The sequence below is a fragment of the Macaca thibetana genome, chromosome Y, assembly GCF_024542745.1.
Source record: "Macaca thibetana thibetana isolate TM-01 chromosome Y, ASM2454274v1, whole genome shotgun sequence".
In the NCBI taxonomy this organism is placed as follows: domain Eukaryota; kingdom Metazoa; phylum Chordata; class Mammalia; order Primates; family Cercopithecidae; genus Macaca; species Macaca thibetana.
The window spans coordinates 8,572,223-8,591,346 of record NC_065599.1 but is presented as its reverse complement, the minus strand read 5'-3'; the positions used below and the strand labels follow the sequence as shown (position 1 = coordinate 8,591,346).

Genomic DNA, 19,124 nt, shown 5'->3' with positions numbered 1-19,124 from the left:
GGTCCTCCTCTGACACTCTTCAAAAACCAGAAATACCAGGAACTGAAGCAGGTAATGCATCAAAGACAGACTTTTCTGTAATCCATGATTTCTGTCTTAGAATGATTATTTTCTACAACTGACTGCTTCCTGGAAAGGTGGTGTGGAAATATCCCCAGGTAACTTTCTATTTTACACCTTCTATGTCCTTGACCTCCTTCCTCATACCTCTGCTTGATCCACTGTTCCACTCACATGGCCTACTGTGTAGATCAATTTAGAAGGTAACTTTCTTTCCTTCCTTCCTTCCTTCCTTCCTTCCTTCCTTCCTTCCTTCCTTCCTTCCTTCCTTCCTTCCTTCTTTCCTTCCTTCCTTCCTTCCTTCTTTCCTTCCTTCCTTCTTTCCTTCTTTCTTTTTTTTCCTGGAAACCATCATTCTCAGCAAACTATCACAAGAACAGAAAACCAAACACCACATGTTCTCACTCAGGTGGGAATTGTACAATGAGAACACTTGGACACAGGAAGGGGAACATCACACACTGGGGCCTGTTGTGGGGTAGGGGAAGGGAGGAGGGATAGCATTAGGAGATATACCTAATGTAAATGATGAGTTAATGGGTGCAGCTCACCAGTTAATGGGTGCAGGTATATCATTTACATTAGGTAAATGATGAGTTACATATGCACATGTATACATATGTAAAAAACCTGCACATTGTGCACATGTACCCTAGAACTTAAAGTATAATAAAAAAGGAAAAGAAGGACATATATCAAGATGCAGGGCCATTTGGGGTTCCACTGAGGGACAAATGTTGGAAAGCATGCCATGAAGACTCAGATGGTTGCATTTCCAAGTGGAATGTCAGCTGGGCAGAACTGCTCTCAAACCACAGCTAGAAGAAGAAGCTGAAACTGAACTTCAGGTTTAATTAAGAATCTGTATGGGACCACTGTTGGCAACCTGACCCAGTGGCATCAGCAGGCAGGATTGCTTCCAGACCACAGCTGAGAGGAGCTGGAGCTTAGAATCAGGGCTCCTTTAGGAACTGCTGCAGGTTGGAGATCAGCAGTCCTGTCCTGGTTTTACAAATATTTATGTCTTCCAGCAGTTACATGAGCCATTGGGATTGCTCCCAGGCTGCATGTGAGAGGGATTGGAGTTGAATTTTGAGGTCCCTTCAGGATGTGCTGAGGGAATGGAGGTTGTCATGGTTGCCCTCGTAGTTCAGACTGGCTATGAGGTTCTAGAAGTTCTTTGCATGGGTGTGGTTACTCATAGGCTTCAGCAGAGGGACAGAGTCAAGACAGTACCCCTTCAGTATTTGCTATGGATAGGAGGCCAGCAAGCCCACCCCAGTGGTTAACACAAGTGAGTGTCTCAGCAGTCTCCTGTGCCTTAGCAATAGTTCACTGAGTACAGCAAGAAAGCCTGAGCTTAGACAGCATTCCTTCAGGATCTTCGTGGGAGATGGAAGACAGCATGTTTGTCCCAGTAGCTCAGATGGATGCATCTCTTATCAGTTCTCTGCACATGTGGGATAAATGCTGGAATGCAGTGAGAGGGGCTTGAAATAAGAGAAAACCCTTTCAGGGACTGCTGTGGGATACAGACAAGCAAATCTGTCCTGGTGCCACAGATGGCCAAGCCTTTCTCTTGGTCTTTGTGTGAGCAGTACTAAGCTGGGACCATAGCTGACAGGGGCTGGAGCCAATTTATAGAATAATTTTGGGTCCATTGATGTGGCCAATGTTGGTAGGCAGATGGCTCTACTGTAAGTAATCTCTAATGAACTCTTGAGCCTGATTATAGGCTCAAGGGCAAATACAGCTCTAGACAATACCCTTGGGAAAATAGGCCATTTTGGGGCTTGAACCCAGAAGTACAATCTACAGGTGCTGAATAACAATCAGCACTCTGAGAACAACTCTCTTGTAACTTTGAGTATACTAAGGTTCCATAATCTACATAAATCCCAAGGCTCGTAAAAAAGAGGCTTATCTGTTGGTATGTGCCAAATTCTTGTTGTAGGGGATATAGTAGGGTGGCCTCCTATTCTTCTACAATGCTAATGTTCCTCTGTTTCTTTATTTTTAATCTTTGACATTCTCACAGTTGAAAATGACATCACATGGTTGCTCTGATTTATAGTTGATTGATTACTATTGTAGTTAATTTTTTTTTATATATTTACTTACACATCTATAATTTTTTAATTGATTGTTTCAGTGTTTATCCTATTCTTATATTGAATTGATTTGGTTATAACGACACTGAAAAACTCTATATAAAATTGGAAATTATATGAATAATTATTAGGGATTGGCTAAATAAATTATGGCAGTTTATAAATCACATTATATTCTCATTAAATGACAGTATAGGTACATAATTTTGGAAGGGAAAATACGTTGATAACAATGTTAATGGTAAGGGAGCAGACAAATTATTCCATGCAAACTGAAACCAAAAGCAAGCAGGAGTAGTTATTGTTGTATCAATGAAACAGACTTTAAGGCAACAGCAGTTTAAAAAATACAAAGAAGGTTATTAGAATAATAAAGAGACTGATTGAACAAAAGATATAGGTATCCTAAATATATGTGTGACAAGCTTCAGAGCTCCCAGATTCATAAAACAATTACTTTTAGACTTAAGAGATAGCAACGCAGTAATAATGGGGAACCTCAACACACCACTAACAGCACTAGACAGATTATCAAGGAAGAAAGACAAAAAGGACACATATAACATAAACTGAACTCTAGAGTAAATGGACCTAACAGATATTTACAGAACATTCTAACCCCCAAACCAGGGAATATACATTCTTCTCATCAGGATGTGAAACATTTTCTAAGATAGACCATACCATATGCCACAAAAAGGCTCAATAAAACTTTAAAATATTGAAACTTTATCATATATAGTCTTAGGCATAACAGAATGACACTAGAAATCAGTTTCAAGAGAAATTTTCAAAACTATGCAAATACATGGAAATTAAACAATCTGCTCCTGAGTATGTTTGGGTAAACAATGAAATCAAGATGGAAATTAATTCTTTTTATTTTTTATTTTATTATTTTTTATTATACTTTAAGTTCTAGGGTACATGTGCACAACATGCAGGTTTGTTACATACATATGCATGTGCCATGTTGGTGTGCTGCATCCATTAACTAGTCATTTACATTAGGTATTTCTCTTAATGCTATTGCTCCCCACTCCTCCCACCCCACAACAAGCCCTGGTGTGTGATGTTCCCCACCCTGAGTCCAAGTATTCTCATTGTTCAGTTCCCACCTATGAGTGAGAACATGTGGTGTTTGGCTTTCTGTCCTTGCAATAGTTTGCTCAGAATGATGGTTTTCATCTTCATCCTGCAAAGGACATGAACTCATCCTTTTATATGACTTCATAGTATTCCATGGTGGATATGTGCCACATTTTCTTAATCTAGTCTATCACTGGTGGACATTTGGGTTGGTTCCAAGTCTTTGCTATTGTGAATAGTGCCACAGTAAACATATGTGTGCATGTGTCTTTATAGTAGCATGATTTATAATCCTGCGCACTCTTTTGCTATGCAGAAGCCCTTTAGTTTAATTAGATCCCATTTCTCAATTTTGTCTTTTGTTGCCATTGCTTTTGGTGTTTTAGTCATGAAGTCCTTGCCCATGTCTATGTCCTGAATGGTATTGCCTAGGTTTTCTTCTAGAGTTTTTATGGTTTTAGGCCTAACATTTAAGTCTTTAGTCCATCATGAATTAATTTTTGTATAAGGTGTAAGGAAGGTATACAGTTTCAGCTTTCCACATACAGGTAACCAGTTTTCCCAGAGCCATTTATTAAATAGGGAATCCTTTCCCCATTTCTTCTTTTTGTCAGGTTTGTCCAAGATCAGATGGTCGAAGATGTGTGGTGTTATTTCTGGGGCCTCTGTTCTGTTCCATTGGTCCATCTCTGTGTCTTGGTAGCAGTACCAAGCTGTTTTGGTTACTGTAGCGTTGTACTGTAGTTTGAAGTCAGGTAGCATGATGCCTCCAGCTTTGTTCTTTTGGCTTAGGATTGTCTTGCCAATGCGGGGTCTCTTTTGGTTCCATATGAACTTTAGAGTAGTTTTTTCCAATTCTATGAAGAAAGTCATTAGTGGCTTGATGGGGATGGAATTGAATCTATAAATTACCTTGGGCAGTATGGCCATTTTCATGGTTTTGATTCTTTCTATCCATGAGCGTGGAATGCATGTTCTCCCATTTCTTTGTGTCCCGTTTTATTTCGTTGAGCAGTGGTTTGTAGTTCTCCTCGAAGAGGTCCTTCACATCCCTTGTAAGTTGGATTCCTAGGTATTTTATTCTCTTTGAAGCAATTGTGAATGGGAATTCACTCATGATTTGGCTCTCTGTTTATCTGTTATTTGTGTATAGGAATGCTTGTGATTTTTGCACATTGATTTTGTATCCTGAGACTTTACTGAAGTTGTTTATCAGCTTAAGGAGATTTGGGGCTGAGACAATGGGATTTTCTAAATACATAATCATGTCATCTGCAAACAGGGACAATTTGACTTCCTCTTTCCCTAATTGAATACCCTTTATTTCTTTCTCCTGACTGATTACTCTGGCCAGAACTTCCAACACTATGTTGAATAGGAGTGGTGAGAGAGGGCATCCCTGTCTTTTGCCAGTTTTCAGAGGGAATGCTTCCAGTTTTTGCCCATTCAGTATGACGTTGGATGTGGGTTTGTCATAAGTAGCTCTTATTATTTTGAGATATGTCCCACCAATACCTGGTTTATTGAGAGTTTTTAGCATGAAGGGCTGTTGAATTTTGTCGAAGATCTTTTCTGCATTATTGAGATAATCATGTGGTTTTTGTCTTTTGTTCTCTTTATGTGATGGATTATGTTTATTGATTTGCATATGTTGAACCAGCCTTGCATCCCAGGGATGAAGCCAACTTGAGCGTGGTGGTTAAGTTTTTTGATGTGCTGCTGGATTCAGTTTGCCAGTGTTTTGTTGAGGAATTTTGCATCAATGTTCATCAGGGATATTGGTCTAAAATTCTCTTTTTTTGTTGTGTCTCTCCTAGGCTTTGGTATCATGATGATGCTGGCTTCTTAAAATGAGTTAGGGAGGATTCCCTCTCTTTCTATTGACTGGAATAGTTTTAGAAGGAACGGTACCATCTCCTCTTTGTACCTCTAGTAGAATTCTTCTGTGAATCCAGCTGGTCCTGGACTTTTTTTGGTTGGTAGGCTACTAATTATTGCCTCAATTTCAGAGCCTGTTATTGGTCTATTCAGTGATTCAACTTCTTACTGTTTTAGTCTTGGGAGGTTTAGTCTTGGGAGGGTGTATATGTCCGGGAATTTATCCATTTCTTCTAGGTTTTCTAGTTTATTTGCACAGAGGTGTTTATAGTATTCTCTGATGGTAGTTTGTATTTCTGTGGGATTCGTGGTGATATCCCTTTTATCATTTTTTATGCATCTATTTGATTCTTCTCTCTTTTCTTCTTTATTAGTCTTGCTAGTGGTCTATATATTTTGTTGATCATTTCAAAAACCAGCTCCTGGATTCATTGATTTTTGGAAGGGTTTTTTTGTGTCTCTCTCCTTCAGTTCTGCTCTGATCTTTGTTATTTCTTGCCTTCTGCTAGCTTTTGAATGTGTTTGCTCTTGCTTCTCTAGTTCTTTTAATTTTGATGTTAGGGTGTCAATTTTAGATCTTTCCAGCTTTCTCTTGTGTGCATTTAGTGCTATAAATTTCTCTCTACACAGTGTCCCAGATATTCTGATATGTTGTGTCTTTGTTTTCATTAGTTTCAAAGAACATCTTTATTTCTGCCTTCATTTCATTATTTACCCAGTGGTCATCCAGGAGCAGGTTGTTCATTTTCCATATAGTTGTGCGGTTATGAGTGAGTTTCTTAATCCTGAGTTCTAATTTGATTGTGCTGTGGTCTGAAAGACAGTTTGTTGTTATTTCTGTTCTTTTACATTTTCTGAGGAGTGCTTTACTTCTAACTATTTAGTCAATTTTGTAATAAGTGCAATGTGGTAGAGAGAAGAATGCATATTCTGTTGATTTTGGGTGGAGCGTTCTGTAAATGTCTTTTAGGTCTGCTTGGTATAGAACTGAGTTCAAGTCCTGGATATCCTTATTAACCTTCTCTCTCATTGAGCTGTCTAATATTGGCAGTGGCATGTTAATGTCTCCCATTATTATTGTGTGGGAGTCTAAGTCTCTTTCCAGGTCTCTAAGGACTTGCCTTATGAATCTGGGTGCTCCTGTATTGGGTGCATATATATTTAGGATAGTTGGCTCTTATTGTTGAATCTGTCCGTTTACCATTATGTAATGGCTTTCTTTGTCCCCTTTGATCTTTGTTGGCTTAAAGTATGTTTTTTTCAGAGACTAGGATTGCAACCCCTGCTTTTTTTTTTATTTGCTTTCCATTTGCTTGGTAGATCTTCCTCCACCCCTTCATTTTGAGCGTATGTGTGTCTCTACACATTAGATGGGTCCCCTGAATATTGCATACTGATGGGTCTTGACTTTTCATCCAATTTGCCAGGAACGATCACCTAAAATTTGTTTTTAATGAGTGATAACAATGACTCAAGTTATTAAAACCTTCAGGATACAGTAGAAGCAGTGCTAACAGGAAAGTTTTTAGTATTAAATGCTTCCATCAAAAGACAGTGTGCTAAATCATTTTTGTATCACTATAAAGAAATACCTGAGGCTAGGTAATTGATTTTAAAAAGAATGTTAGTTGGCTTATGACTTTGCTGTCTGTACAGGAAGCATAGCATCCCATCTTCTCAGAATCTGCCCAGGTTCTGGCAAGGAATCAGAGAGCTTTTACTCTGATTGGCAGAAACCATTCCTAGGGAATCTATCCCCATGATCCAGTATCTCCCACAAGGTCTCATATCCAACACTGTGATTACATTTCAACATGAGATTTGAAGGGGACAAACATCTGAATATCCCAAACATACAGAGACATCACAAACTAACACCTAATAGTACAGCTCAAAGAACTGAAGAAACAAGAACAAACAACCTAAAGCTAACAGAAAAAAAGAAACAATAAAGGTCAGAGTAGAATTAAACGAAATTGAAACCAAGAAGACAATACAGAGAATCAGTGAAATGAAAAGTTGATTTATTGAAAAGATAAACAAAATTGATGGACCACTAGTTACAGTAAACAGGAAGAGACAAGATTCAATTAAGCTAAGTCAGATTTGAAAATGGAGTCATTACAACTGATGACACAAACATCATCTGTGACTAGTATGAACACCTATATGCACACACACTAGAAAATCTAAAGGAAATGGATAAATTCCTGAAAATGTATGATCCTCCAAGTTTGAATCAAGAACAAATAGAAATTCTAAACAGACTGATAAGTAGTGAGATTGAATGAGTAATAACAAATCTTCAGAAGAAAATAGCTCAAGACAGCATGGGTTTATGGCTAAATTCTATTAGACATTCAAATAATTGCTACTAATTCTAATGAAACTATTCTAAATGATCAAGAATGAGGGAATACTTTTAAACACATCCTATAAAGCCAATATCACCCTGATACCAAGGCCAGGAAGGGACAAAACACAAAAATAAAACTCACTGATTAACTTAGATGTAAAAATCCTGTAAAAATTCTAACAAACCAAATCCAACAATACATCACAAACAAAGATCAGGTGGGTTCCATCCTAGGAATACATGGATAGTTCAGTACATACACAAGTCAATAAATGTGATTCATTACACAAACAATTTTTAAAAACTATGCAATTATCTCCTTATACGCAGAAAAATCGTTCATGACAATCCATCATCCTCTATAATAAAAAATCTTCAACTAAGCATAGAAAAAAAATCTCAAAATAATAAATGCCATATATGACAAACTCATGGCCAACATCATATTTGAATGAAGAAAAGTTGTTCCAGTCCTAAAAACTGGGACAAGACAGGGATGCCCACTTTTATCACTTCTATTCAGCACAATACTAAAAGACTTGGCCAAAACAATCGGACAAGAGAAAGAAAGAAAGGGCATCCAAATTAGAAAAGAGGAAGTCAATCTGTTGCCAAGTATATTATCTTACACCTCCAAATCCCTAAACACTACTCTAGGACTCCTAGATTTGGTCAATGAATTCAGTAAGGTCCCAGGTTATAGAATCAATGTACATAAATTAGTAGCACTGCTGTACACCAACAACCAACCAAGCCGAGAATCAAATCAGGAACTCAATTTCACTTATAATAGCTAGAAAAAATGAAATAAAATGAAATTCCTAGGAAATACTTAAACAAGGAGGTAAAATACCTCTACAAGGCAAACTACAAAGCACTGGTGAAGGAAATTTTAGATGACACAAACAAATGGAAAAGTATCCCATGCACTGGATTGAAATGTTCAATATTGTTAAAATGAGCATTCTGTCCAAAGCAATCTGTAGATTAAATGGAATTTATATGAAAATACCAATGCTACTTTTTACACAATTAGAAAAAAATTCCTAAAGTTAATGTGGAACCAACAAAAAGCCTGAATAGCCCAAGCAATCCTAGGCAAAAAGATCAAATCCAGAGACATCACATTACCCAATTCCAAGTTATACTGCAAGGCTATCGTAGCCAAAACAGCATGGTACTAGTATGAAAATAGGCATGTAACCCAATGGAAGAGTGGGGGACTCAGATATAAAACAAATACCTACCACCAGTGGATCTTGTACAAAACAGACAAAAAACATACACTGCTGGATAGACAATCTATTCAATAAATGGTACTGGGAAAACTGGAGAGCCACATTTGGAGGAATGAAACTAGATCCGTATCTCTCACAATATATAAAAATTAACTTAAGATGGACTAGCCTTTAATATTATTATAAATACCTTTGTTTTGACCCTATCAATATTTATTTATTTACTTATTTAATTTATTTATTTTTGAGATGGAGTCTTGCTCTGTTCCACAAGCTGGAGTGCAGTAGCACTATCACAGCTCACTGCAACCTCCACCTCCCCGGTTCAAGCAATTCTGTCTCAGTCTACCAGGTAGCTGGGACTACAGGTATGTACCACCATGCTCGGCTAATTTCTTTTTTTTTTTTTTTAAAGTAAGAGCAGATGGGGTTTCATTGTGTTAGCCAGGATGGTCTCGATCTCCTGACCTTATGAACCGCCTGCCTTTGCCTTCCAAAGTGAGGAGATTGCAGGCATGAGTCAGCACACCAAGCTTCATTTTATTTATTAATAACCATTTAAAGATTTCTATCAACCTTCTGGAGCAAGTCCTTTGATTTTCTTTCACTTTCCAATTTCATTGTTATTGTTATTCATCTTAATGTTTTATTAAGCATCTGTAGGGAACAGGAGGTAGAGCAAATTTAATAAGGCCTCTTAATTAGTTGTATGATTCGGCAGAAGTAATGTCACATGAGGTGCCCATGTAAAAGGGGCCTTCTTAACCCCAGCATTTAGCATGACATAGGTAATAGGTATATTCTGTGGAACCATATTCAGCCATCGTAAAGCCATCATATGGCTTGCATGTGAAGCATATTAACTTGCTCATTTGGGTTGCTCCACTTGACATTCTATTAGGGATAATTGGACAGTCCCCTTCTCAGGATCGATGAACCTTACAGTGGCATTTAACCAGTCCAGTAGGCTGGTTGTTCTCTTAGAATTAGACTCCTTTGCATCTGTGTCCCATATATTCATCAGTAATTTGTTAACTGGATTGTAGACATGAATCAAACCAAACAAGCTCTTTCATTCTGTAGCATTTAAAATTAAGGATACTGTTTTTAAAGTTATTTTTAAAATCCATTGTAGTAAAGGTTTTTCATAAAGCTGATGATACCAATCTACAAAATGTAACAATTTCTTAAGATTATACTTTCTGATTTTAATGGTAGCTTAGTTTTGTCCTTCCTTCACATTGACTATATTTTTGGTAACTACAGGTTTCAGATGTAATTTTTTTTTGCCCTGGTTTAATTTTTCTTTCTATGAGTAGCTAAGAATCCACTCAGTATTTCTTTAGTCTCATCTTGGCTATTCTAAATAATAACCAAATAATCAAATTTTCACTTTTTCCTTATTAGTTTACATTTCCTTATGCATTCAGTGCACCAATTCCTTGAGAGTATGAGTATGATTCATCTCTTAATTCCACTGGTAAAATTTACCTTTAGTGACTGAAGGCAACCCAGCTGCAGTTGCACACTGTGAGTGATCACAGGGCCACCCAAGAGTCAACGTTTCTAAATTCCCACCCTTTTATTAGGTAGGAGCAATAGTATTTGTGGTTTTTGCCATGACTTTCATATGACAAAAAGCACAATTACTTTTACACCAAGCTAATATTTTTTTCTATATCCATTTGGTTTTATTTGTATAAATTTTAAATTTTAGAGTCATGTTTAAGGAGCCTCTAAACAATAAAAATGACATTTTCTTTAGAAAAAAACACTCATATTTTATAACCTTACTAAATATACATCTTGCTGTCCTACTATTCTAATTCTTAGTAACCCAGATTCCCAGTGAAAAACCTATGATTAATTATTTTAAATATAACATGACTTTAATGATGTAAATTACTAGAGATAATAAAGATAAAATTTACCAACTTAATCTTACCAGAGGTTACCAAAGTCAACTGAACTAAAAGGCATTAATCAAGATAGCTTTTATCCATCTGATAAACAGTAACATTATTTAAAGCAATTAATTAGAGCTTTTTCTATAATTTGGTAGGGAAATATTCAACATAACATATATAAACTTATAGGTAAAGAGACATATAGATAGCGAATTCTATAAGATTTTTATTTGCCTATTTTAAAAAATCTTTCTTACTTCAGACTGTTATTGTTATAAAATATTACAAGAGTAAACACAAGGTAAAGGAGAAAAGTTACTATCCTAGGCCTTTTCAAATGAGAGAAAAACCTGAAGAAGCAGGGTACAGAAGTCAAACTTCTGAGATATTGATACAGGAGCTAAAAATATTATTTAGACAGATCATTAGGGCAACAGAGTCTTCAGCAAGGTTTCCCTTTTAACAAAAATTGACCCCCAAATAATTCCTTTTCTAACAAACAGCATCCTGAAAAGTCAAGCTGAAGATGTAGATAAGCAAGCTGGAAGCTTGCACAGATGAATACCTGCAGCTGTGCCAATAGAAAAAGGCTACCTGAGAGCCAGGTATGTTCAACATGGAGACTTCATTGACCCTTTTCTTTGTCACCATGTGTACAGTAAAAAAGTAGACAACATGGCAGAGAAGTAATCTCCATATTAAAAGATTAGGGTTGGACTGGCCAGCTTCCTCATATGTTATGCAAATTGTGAACCTTGTTCGACCAATCTTTCACACCTTATGTCTGACAACTCCTCAAGGTAGTCTATAAAACTCTGTGCAATTTCACCACAGAACTGGAAACCCATTTTCTCTGGGACCTTTCTCTCTGCAGCAGAGAGACCTTTTCTCTTTCTTTCGCCTATTAAACTTCAGCTCTGAACCTCACCTTAATGTGCCCATGTATTAGTTTTCCATGGCTATGAGACAACAAACCTGAGCTATTACCCAAGATGAATGACACTGCTTCAATATTAATCTGAAAAATTTCATAAAGAAACAGATTATAGAATTTAAAAATTAAAAACGTATTTCCTTGAGAGACCAAATGCCTTTGGCCAGGTACAGTGCCTCACCCCTGTAATGCTAGCACTTTGGAAGGCCAGGAAGTTGGATTGCCTGAGCTCAGTCAATTGAGACCAGCCAGGACAAGCTGGCCAGTCCAACCCTGTCTCTACCAGCCTGAGAGGGAGAGATTGTAGTGAGCCAAGATCACACCAATGCACTCTAGCCTCACCAACAGAGTGAAACTCTGTCCCAGAAAACAAGCAAGTAAGCAGGGAAACAGATGTCAAATATTTTTAATACAATCTTGTTCTAACCAATTATTTTATTTGTATTGTGTATTTTTAATATCAATGTCATTTTTAGATTATTACTTTTTATATTTTATTATAGCTAACTTAATCATGTGTCTGTTTTATAAATTTAATTTTTAATAGCATTTTATGACTTACACAAACAATTCACAACATGCATGGACTTTTGGGTTTGTCCTGAACATCCCTCTTTAACAACCATTTTATTTTAGTGAAAAAATTTGCCATACAAGACTATTCCTTCTTATAATTATTTTTCTTTTAACCTGTCTTACCAAAAATACCTCCCCATATCTACACCTTTATTTCTATTTTATTTCTTGTTACTTTTACTTCATTTCATACCGAACCTTAGAATTAGACAAAATTATTTACCTTTTAATAAGAACATATTTTTAGAAGTAATGTTTTTCTGTAATTTTTAATTGAAAATTACTCAGATATTTAGTTAAATATCTGTGATTTAACATTACTTTGGGTTCTAAATTATGATATTTAGAAGCATTTATTCCATAACATTTACCTAATTATTATATTCTAATAGTTTTCTTAGATTATTTATGACAACTATGATAGTCATCATTTAACATTATTTCCCTATCAATCATTTTTATAGCCTGTGAATTTCAGGTCTTTATTTGTAAACATCTGTGTAAAATATATGGCTATTTTACCAATAACTGAAGATTTAGCTTTTTCCAATAAACTAACAATATTAAATGTTTTATCAAAAATTACATAAGCCATCGGTCCTGGCAGCTAATGCCTGTAATCTAAGAACTATGGGAACAGAGGTTGTAGTGAGCCAAGAATGTACCACAGCATTCCAGTTTGGGCAACAAAGTGAGACTGTTTCAAAACAAAACAAAACAAAGAAAAACAAAAAGAAAAATTACACAAGCAAAGACTATTCTGTTTTGGACTGGGTTTATAGTTTTATAACACTTTGCCAAATTTATACACCATACAATATTTGACAAGAATAGATATAAAATAACTCTATTAAAAATGAAAAAAATGCTGACAATTCTTAAGACATTTCTATTATTACTTTACCAGTAATTTTAAAACCAACTATTTATCAGAATTTTCTGAAGCCATATGTACTGAGATGTGTTTGGGCTTGTTATTTACTACATATATAAGTACTCCTTCAATTAAGCAAATTTGTTAACTTGCAGTCACTAAGAACCTAACAGAATACATGTATGTACATGTAAACACACATGAATATCCATAGAAACTCATAGAAAAATCCTACAGCTTTTATTTCAGAACTCTCATCACGAGATGCCACAAACTTACCAGTTACCAAAAAAAGTTTAAAACAAATAGTGGGATTTTCCTTTTATCTCAACATTAGTACAAAAGCAACAGCAGACTTCAGCAGAAGAGAAAGCAGAGAGATAGACACAGAACTTAGAACCTTTCTGGTGGCAGGTTGACCTTCAGGCTCTGAATTTTCCTTGGTTTAATTTTCCCATAAGTTTAAAATGTGCACAAGAGCAGACCTAATATGTAGGCAGCTGGAGTGCTAGAAACCCTTGAAGGTTCTCCTATTTACATCACCATTTGGAGGTAGAGGTGCCATAAAACCAAAAAGGGTGCCAGAAAGGGAGTCATTCTTCAGGTCTTTTCTCATCCTTAATTGGTTTTCCACTTTTCTTCTTAAATAGAAGAACCGAGTTGTGTTGTAGGGCTTAGTGTGAAGGGTCCAAGTTTGCTGGTTGTGGGTGTGACTCAATAGTGTGTCACGACTGAGTCATTCCCACTTGCTTACATATCTCTGCCTATCTATCAAGAGTTCTAGCACCTCCAAGACAGTCCAAAGCATATAATGATCAGCTCCCTATCTGTGCATCCTGGATGAGACTTTTTAAATTAAGTTGTTGATAGTTCCCTGTAGGGCCATTGCATATCACTGGAGTTCAAACCCACAGACACTCCATCAATACCTTCAGTCACCAAGGGGTGCCTTTCAGTGGGGAGAAGCAAATTCCCTTGCTCTTCAGAGCTGAGGAAACTCAGTCTCTCATTTGCCTATGAAAACAACAGTTCAGCTCCTTACCCTATATGCTCACACAAGTCAAATTGAGTTGAATTTTGGAAGGAAAGGCAATAGAGAAGACTCTTTAGAAGGCACTTCTGAGCTAGAATTGGGATTCTAAACAATAACTTCCCGAGAGGGGAAAAAAAAAACGTTCGACTACTTTCTGTAAACTCTCCTCAGTCACTCCTAACTTTGTAGCTCTTGTCTGCCATTACACATGCCGAGGCCAAATCCTCTCACAGTAAAAGGTAATCTCTTCAACCCCCAAAGCCAAAGAGACCAGGCAATGTAATACAAGAAAGCAGAGCTTTAGACTTAAGAAGAATCTCCCCATGACTCTTGAAACTTCACCAACATCACCCCAAAAGAGGGGTAAGGGGAGTATTTGTTCAGAGTTTTTTGAGGGATTTGAGGTGCTAGAAGCCTTCTCTAAATTTCTCATTTCTCTTAGTATCAAAGATGGCAAAAAGGAAAGGAAGGGAGAAATAACGTGAAAGAAAAGTAAACAAAAAAGCAATTCTTTTGTGAGACAAGAAGCAAACACAGAGGGTCTAATTGTCTCCCTGACTTTCAGTTCACCATCACTGGGCCTTGTCATGGCTGCAAACATCCCCCAAGGGGCTTATCTCCTTGCTACTATTTTCTGGTGATCTCAATTAAAATCAAGATGCAGCATATACTTCTCAAAATCTTTCAATGGATATAGTGGCAGATCATGGTGGACAAGAGACAGGACAGCACTATATTACAGCTCCCTCTCTGGCAGATAGAGCAGTGTGTGGAGCCTCACGTCATGAATTTTTGCTCCAGAATGACCACAGAAATAATTCAGAAAACCTGGGAGGACCCATAGACCCTCCGAAGGAAGCTGATTTCTCCCATACGACCTGGGAGACACTGAGAATACTGTGAGTGCCCAAATTGTGGAAGTAAGAAAGTGATATTATCCATCTCCAAACACACATCCCTACTGGAAAAACAAAGTCTAGATTATAAGACGATTCAGACCTTACCTGGAACTGAGTCAATTTAGAAAGCAAAGCAAAATACAGGGGTAGAGGAAGCAGTAGGAAAAGCCCATGAGTCCCCTAACAAACAATTTCTTCCTGGCATCAATGGAGTCCTTTGAGGGGATGGCCAGAGCCACTGGGAAAAGGACACAGGGAGAAAAAAATGTGCAGCTGAACTGTGTAGCAATTTGAACTAATCCAGAAATCTCCTTGTCAGAACTCGGAGGAGGATGTGAATGTTGTGTGCAGACTCCACAGGCAGGGGAAGAAGGAAAGCAATAATTGCTTTCATAGCTGGGAGGTGGGTAGCCTGGAACAAGTTCTCAGCCCTACTTGCCCACTGCCTGGAAACAGTCTTGGTGATATTGGGGGAGGCATAGTGGGAATGAGAGTGGTCCTTTAGATTGCCTGGGAACTGGTTGAGGCTTGTGACTGCCACTTTTCCCTGACTTTCTTGACAATCTGCATGAAAAAGTAGAGACAGCCATGATCCGTCTAGAAATATAACTCCATTCACCTGGGAATTCACCCCATCACTCACTGCAGCAGCAGCAAGACCCACCCAAGGAGAATCTCAACTCAGACACATCTAGTTCTGCCCTCACCCAGTGGTCCTTGCTTACCCATCCTGTTAACAGAGGAAGAAGGGCATATACTTTAAATATCTAGAGCCCCAAACACCACCTGTTACTACCCATACTACCACAGCTGATGCTTTCTGCAAAGGACCCCCTCCAGGCAGGAGGTCAATCAGCATAAAAATAATGTATTAAACTACCGAAGCTAAGAACCATCACAGCTTAAACTACTAAAGCTAAAAACCCTCTAACCCCTGTTACCTTTGCTGAAACAAGTGCTGGTATCCATGACTGAGAGAACCACAGACAATTCACATCCTAGAACTCTGGGTAGACAATGCCTGGTACCAGTGAAGAGCCCAGTAGACTTGCTGGGTGGCTAGGTGTAGAAGAGAGATAACAATCACTAAACTGAGCTCTCAGGAAGCTACATCCATAAGAAAAAGGGGAGAGTAGTACATCAAAGGAATACCCCATGGTGCTGAGGCAAGCTTAGTCAGGGAGAACCTAATCCAACGGCACTAGAGGAATAAAAGACACACCGAAATTTAGAGGTGTGGAGTGGGAAATCAGGGGTCTCACAGCCTTCAGAGCTGAGAGTTTTGAACAGAGATTTACCTACAAATTTATTGACAGCAAGCCAGTGATAACCATTGTTTCTATAGATTATAGATTAACTAAAGGTATTTCTTAATGGCAAATAAAGGGATGGGCTGAAGTAAAGGGATGGATCTGGCTAGTTACCTGTAGCAGGAACATGCCCTTAAGGCACAGATCACTCATGCTATTGTTTGTGATTTAAGAATGCCTTTAAGTGGTTTTCCTCCCTGGATGGGCCAGGTGTTTCTTGCCCTCATTCCAGAAACCCACAGCCTTCCAGGGTGATTGTCATGGCCATCATGAACATGCCACAGTGCTGCAGATATTTTGTTTACGGCCAGTTTTGGGACCAGTTTATGGCCATATTTGGAGGCCTATTCCCAACATGTCCCCCTTCTTTCATTTGCAAAGCAATAAAAGGCAGCTTTGTCACTGTGAATTACTTCTCACAGGAATCGAGATCCACATCTGCAGAATATTCTAAGACAAACAACACAGATTAAAAGCATAATCATCATTACATCACAGAGCTTCCAAGTGTTTTTATCCATTTTAATGGGTTACTAGCTGCTAATCTCTCTGGAGCTCCTTCAAGCACTCCAGTTCCTGACATTAAGGTCAGATGTGCCTGGGATGCTTTAAATATTTATTAATATCCAAAGACAAGTTTGTAAAGTGTCCTTCTAGATGCTTTTTTATTGTTTCCCAAATTTTGATCTTATTAAGAGCTATTAATAGTTTCCACAAATCCTTACATTTAGCTCCTATAGCAGACCATAGGATTTGAGGTTGAGGTGCCACTATACTGCCATGGTTCCAGATAATAGGAACTATTGCTGCACTTCTTATCATTTCTACCATCTGACCATTTTGTTCAGACCAGCTGAACATAGTGTGGCCCTGGCACGCAGACTGACAGGTGCAATTCAAGCTAAACATCCCCGTAGGGGACCAATTAATAATGATTCCATAGGAATTGTTGTGCAGCACCTCTGCCTATTGTACAATGCAATCTTCCTAAACAAGTATTTCATTTTTTCTAACTGGGTCCAATCCTTTTTACAAATAGGTTTTTGAGGGCAGTATGCCTCAATTATAGGAGCAGATTTATTATGGTAAACACTGAGATCAGAAAGCATGCGTAACTGTGTCATAGAGTGATTACATCCAGGCATTATTGCCAGCCAAGATTGATAAACATGCCCAATAAGTATAATTGTTCTCTGTGTCAGCCCTTATTTAAGGAATACTCATAACAATGGTGATCCCTGCTATCATAGCTACCATTGACTATTCATTGTGACTGGTTGTCCTGCTTTCCTCAGGTTTTCTTCCACCATTTATGACAGCTTTCTTTGTCTTGTTCTTTTCTTTTTTTTTTTTTTTTTTTTAGATGGAATCACACTTTGTCAACCAGGCTGGAGTTCAGTGACACAATCTCAGCTCACTGCAAGCTCTGCCTCCTGGGTTCATGCCATTCTCCTGCCTCAACCTCCCGAATAGCTGGGACTACAGGTGCCTGCCACCATGCCCAGCTAATTTTTTGTACTTTTAGTAGAGACAGGGTTTCACCATGTTAGCTAGGATGGTCTTGATCTCCTGACCTCGTGATCTACCCGCCCTGGTCTCCTAAAGTGCTGGGATCACAGGTATGAGCCACCACACTCAGCCTGTGGCAGCTTCTTGATCCATCCCCAGGTGGATGGCTGTGTTCAATGGGTGTCGCTTGTGACATTTGGGGTCCTCTTCAGTATTAGTCACAACTTGGCTGCAACAGGGTGGTCCTCAGGATCCTCCTGGAATCTCTTCCTCAGCACCTGGCTCATGATAAGTTTTCAGGTGTCTTGATGGTATCCAGTTTGGCTCTTGATGTGGTCCTGGAGAAACACAAGCATAACTTCTACCCCAAGTTATTATTTTACCTATTTCCCAACTTTTAAACTAGTTGTTCTACTTCTCTGTCTACCAAACCTTTAAATTTTTTTCCCTGAATAGCTATTTCAAAGGTAGGATGTTTATCAGTAATTTGATTCACTCAGTAAGCCACTTTGCCTTATTTGTGTTTCCAAATCCTTTTGTTTGTTTAATTTCACTTTTCCCCATTCCCACATACAGCGCAGTCAGAAGCTGTAATATACACTCTCCTGACTCTGCTTTCCAGGGAACAGAAGTAGATACAACAATTTGAATTTCCACATTGTAATCTGAATCAATGACTCCTGCTTGTATGTGTACACCTTTTAAATTTAAACTAGACCTTCCTAGAAGTAATGCTATCATCCCCACTGGCAAGGGTCCACAGACTCCTGTTGGAATTTTTTTGTGGGTGTTCCCCAGGCAGAAGGCTCAGAGCTTTGTGCAGCATAATTCTACTGTAGTACTACCAGCTGTGGCAGGGGACAGACATTGTACAGGGTGAAGGAATGGCCTGAGCTGGAAATGCCTCAGTTTGGAACAAGGCTTGGAATGGGCCCCTCATGGCGTTTCCTGAAATTGGGTTCCCATCTTTATCAAACTTGGAGTGACACGGATTAGCCCAATGTTTTCCTTTGTTACATTTTGGACATATTTCAGGCTCAGCAGTTTTCTTTTTTCCCCTATCTGGCAGCCTGACTCGCTCATTTTTTCTATTTTTAAAAAATTTTTAAAATTTTTTTAGTATGACCGTGCTTCCCACAGTTAAAATAAGCTCCAAGAAATGGAGCATTTCCTTTATCCACTCAGTCCTGCCATTGCCTGTGCCAACAAAGTAGCTTTATGCGATTACCTCCGATACCATCACAAGCCTTGATATAATCAACTAAATGTGCTTTCCCTCTAATAGGTGGCAGAGCAGCCTGGTAACTGGGATTAGCATTGTCAAATGCTAATAACTGCAACACTATATCC

The 19,124-nt window shown here is 38.1% G+C and overlaps 1 long non-coding RNA gene across 1 annotated transcript in view; it reads left to right on the top strand.

Annotated features, from left to right (window-relative positions):
- The window catches only part of LOC126947197 (uncharacterized), a 56,684-nt gene that overhangs the window by 16,919 nt on the left and 20,641 nt on the right, over positions 1 to 19,124 (top strand). The window contains exon 2 of the long non-coding RNA XR_007722963.1: positions 11,143 to 11,244. This is a non-coding gene — a long non-coding RNA (uncharacterized LOC126947197). The remainder of the gene's footprint in view (positions 1 to 11,142; positions 11,245 to 19,124) is intronic.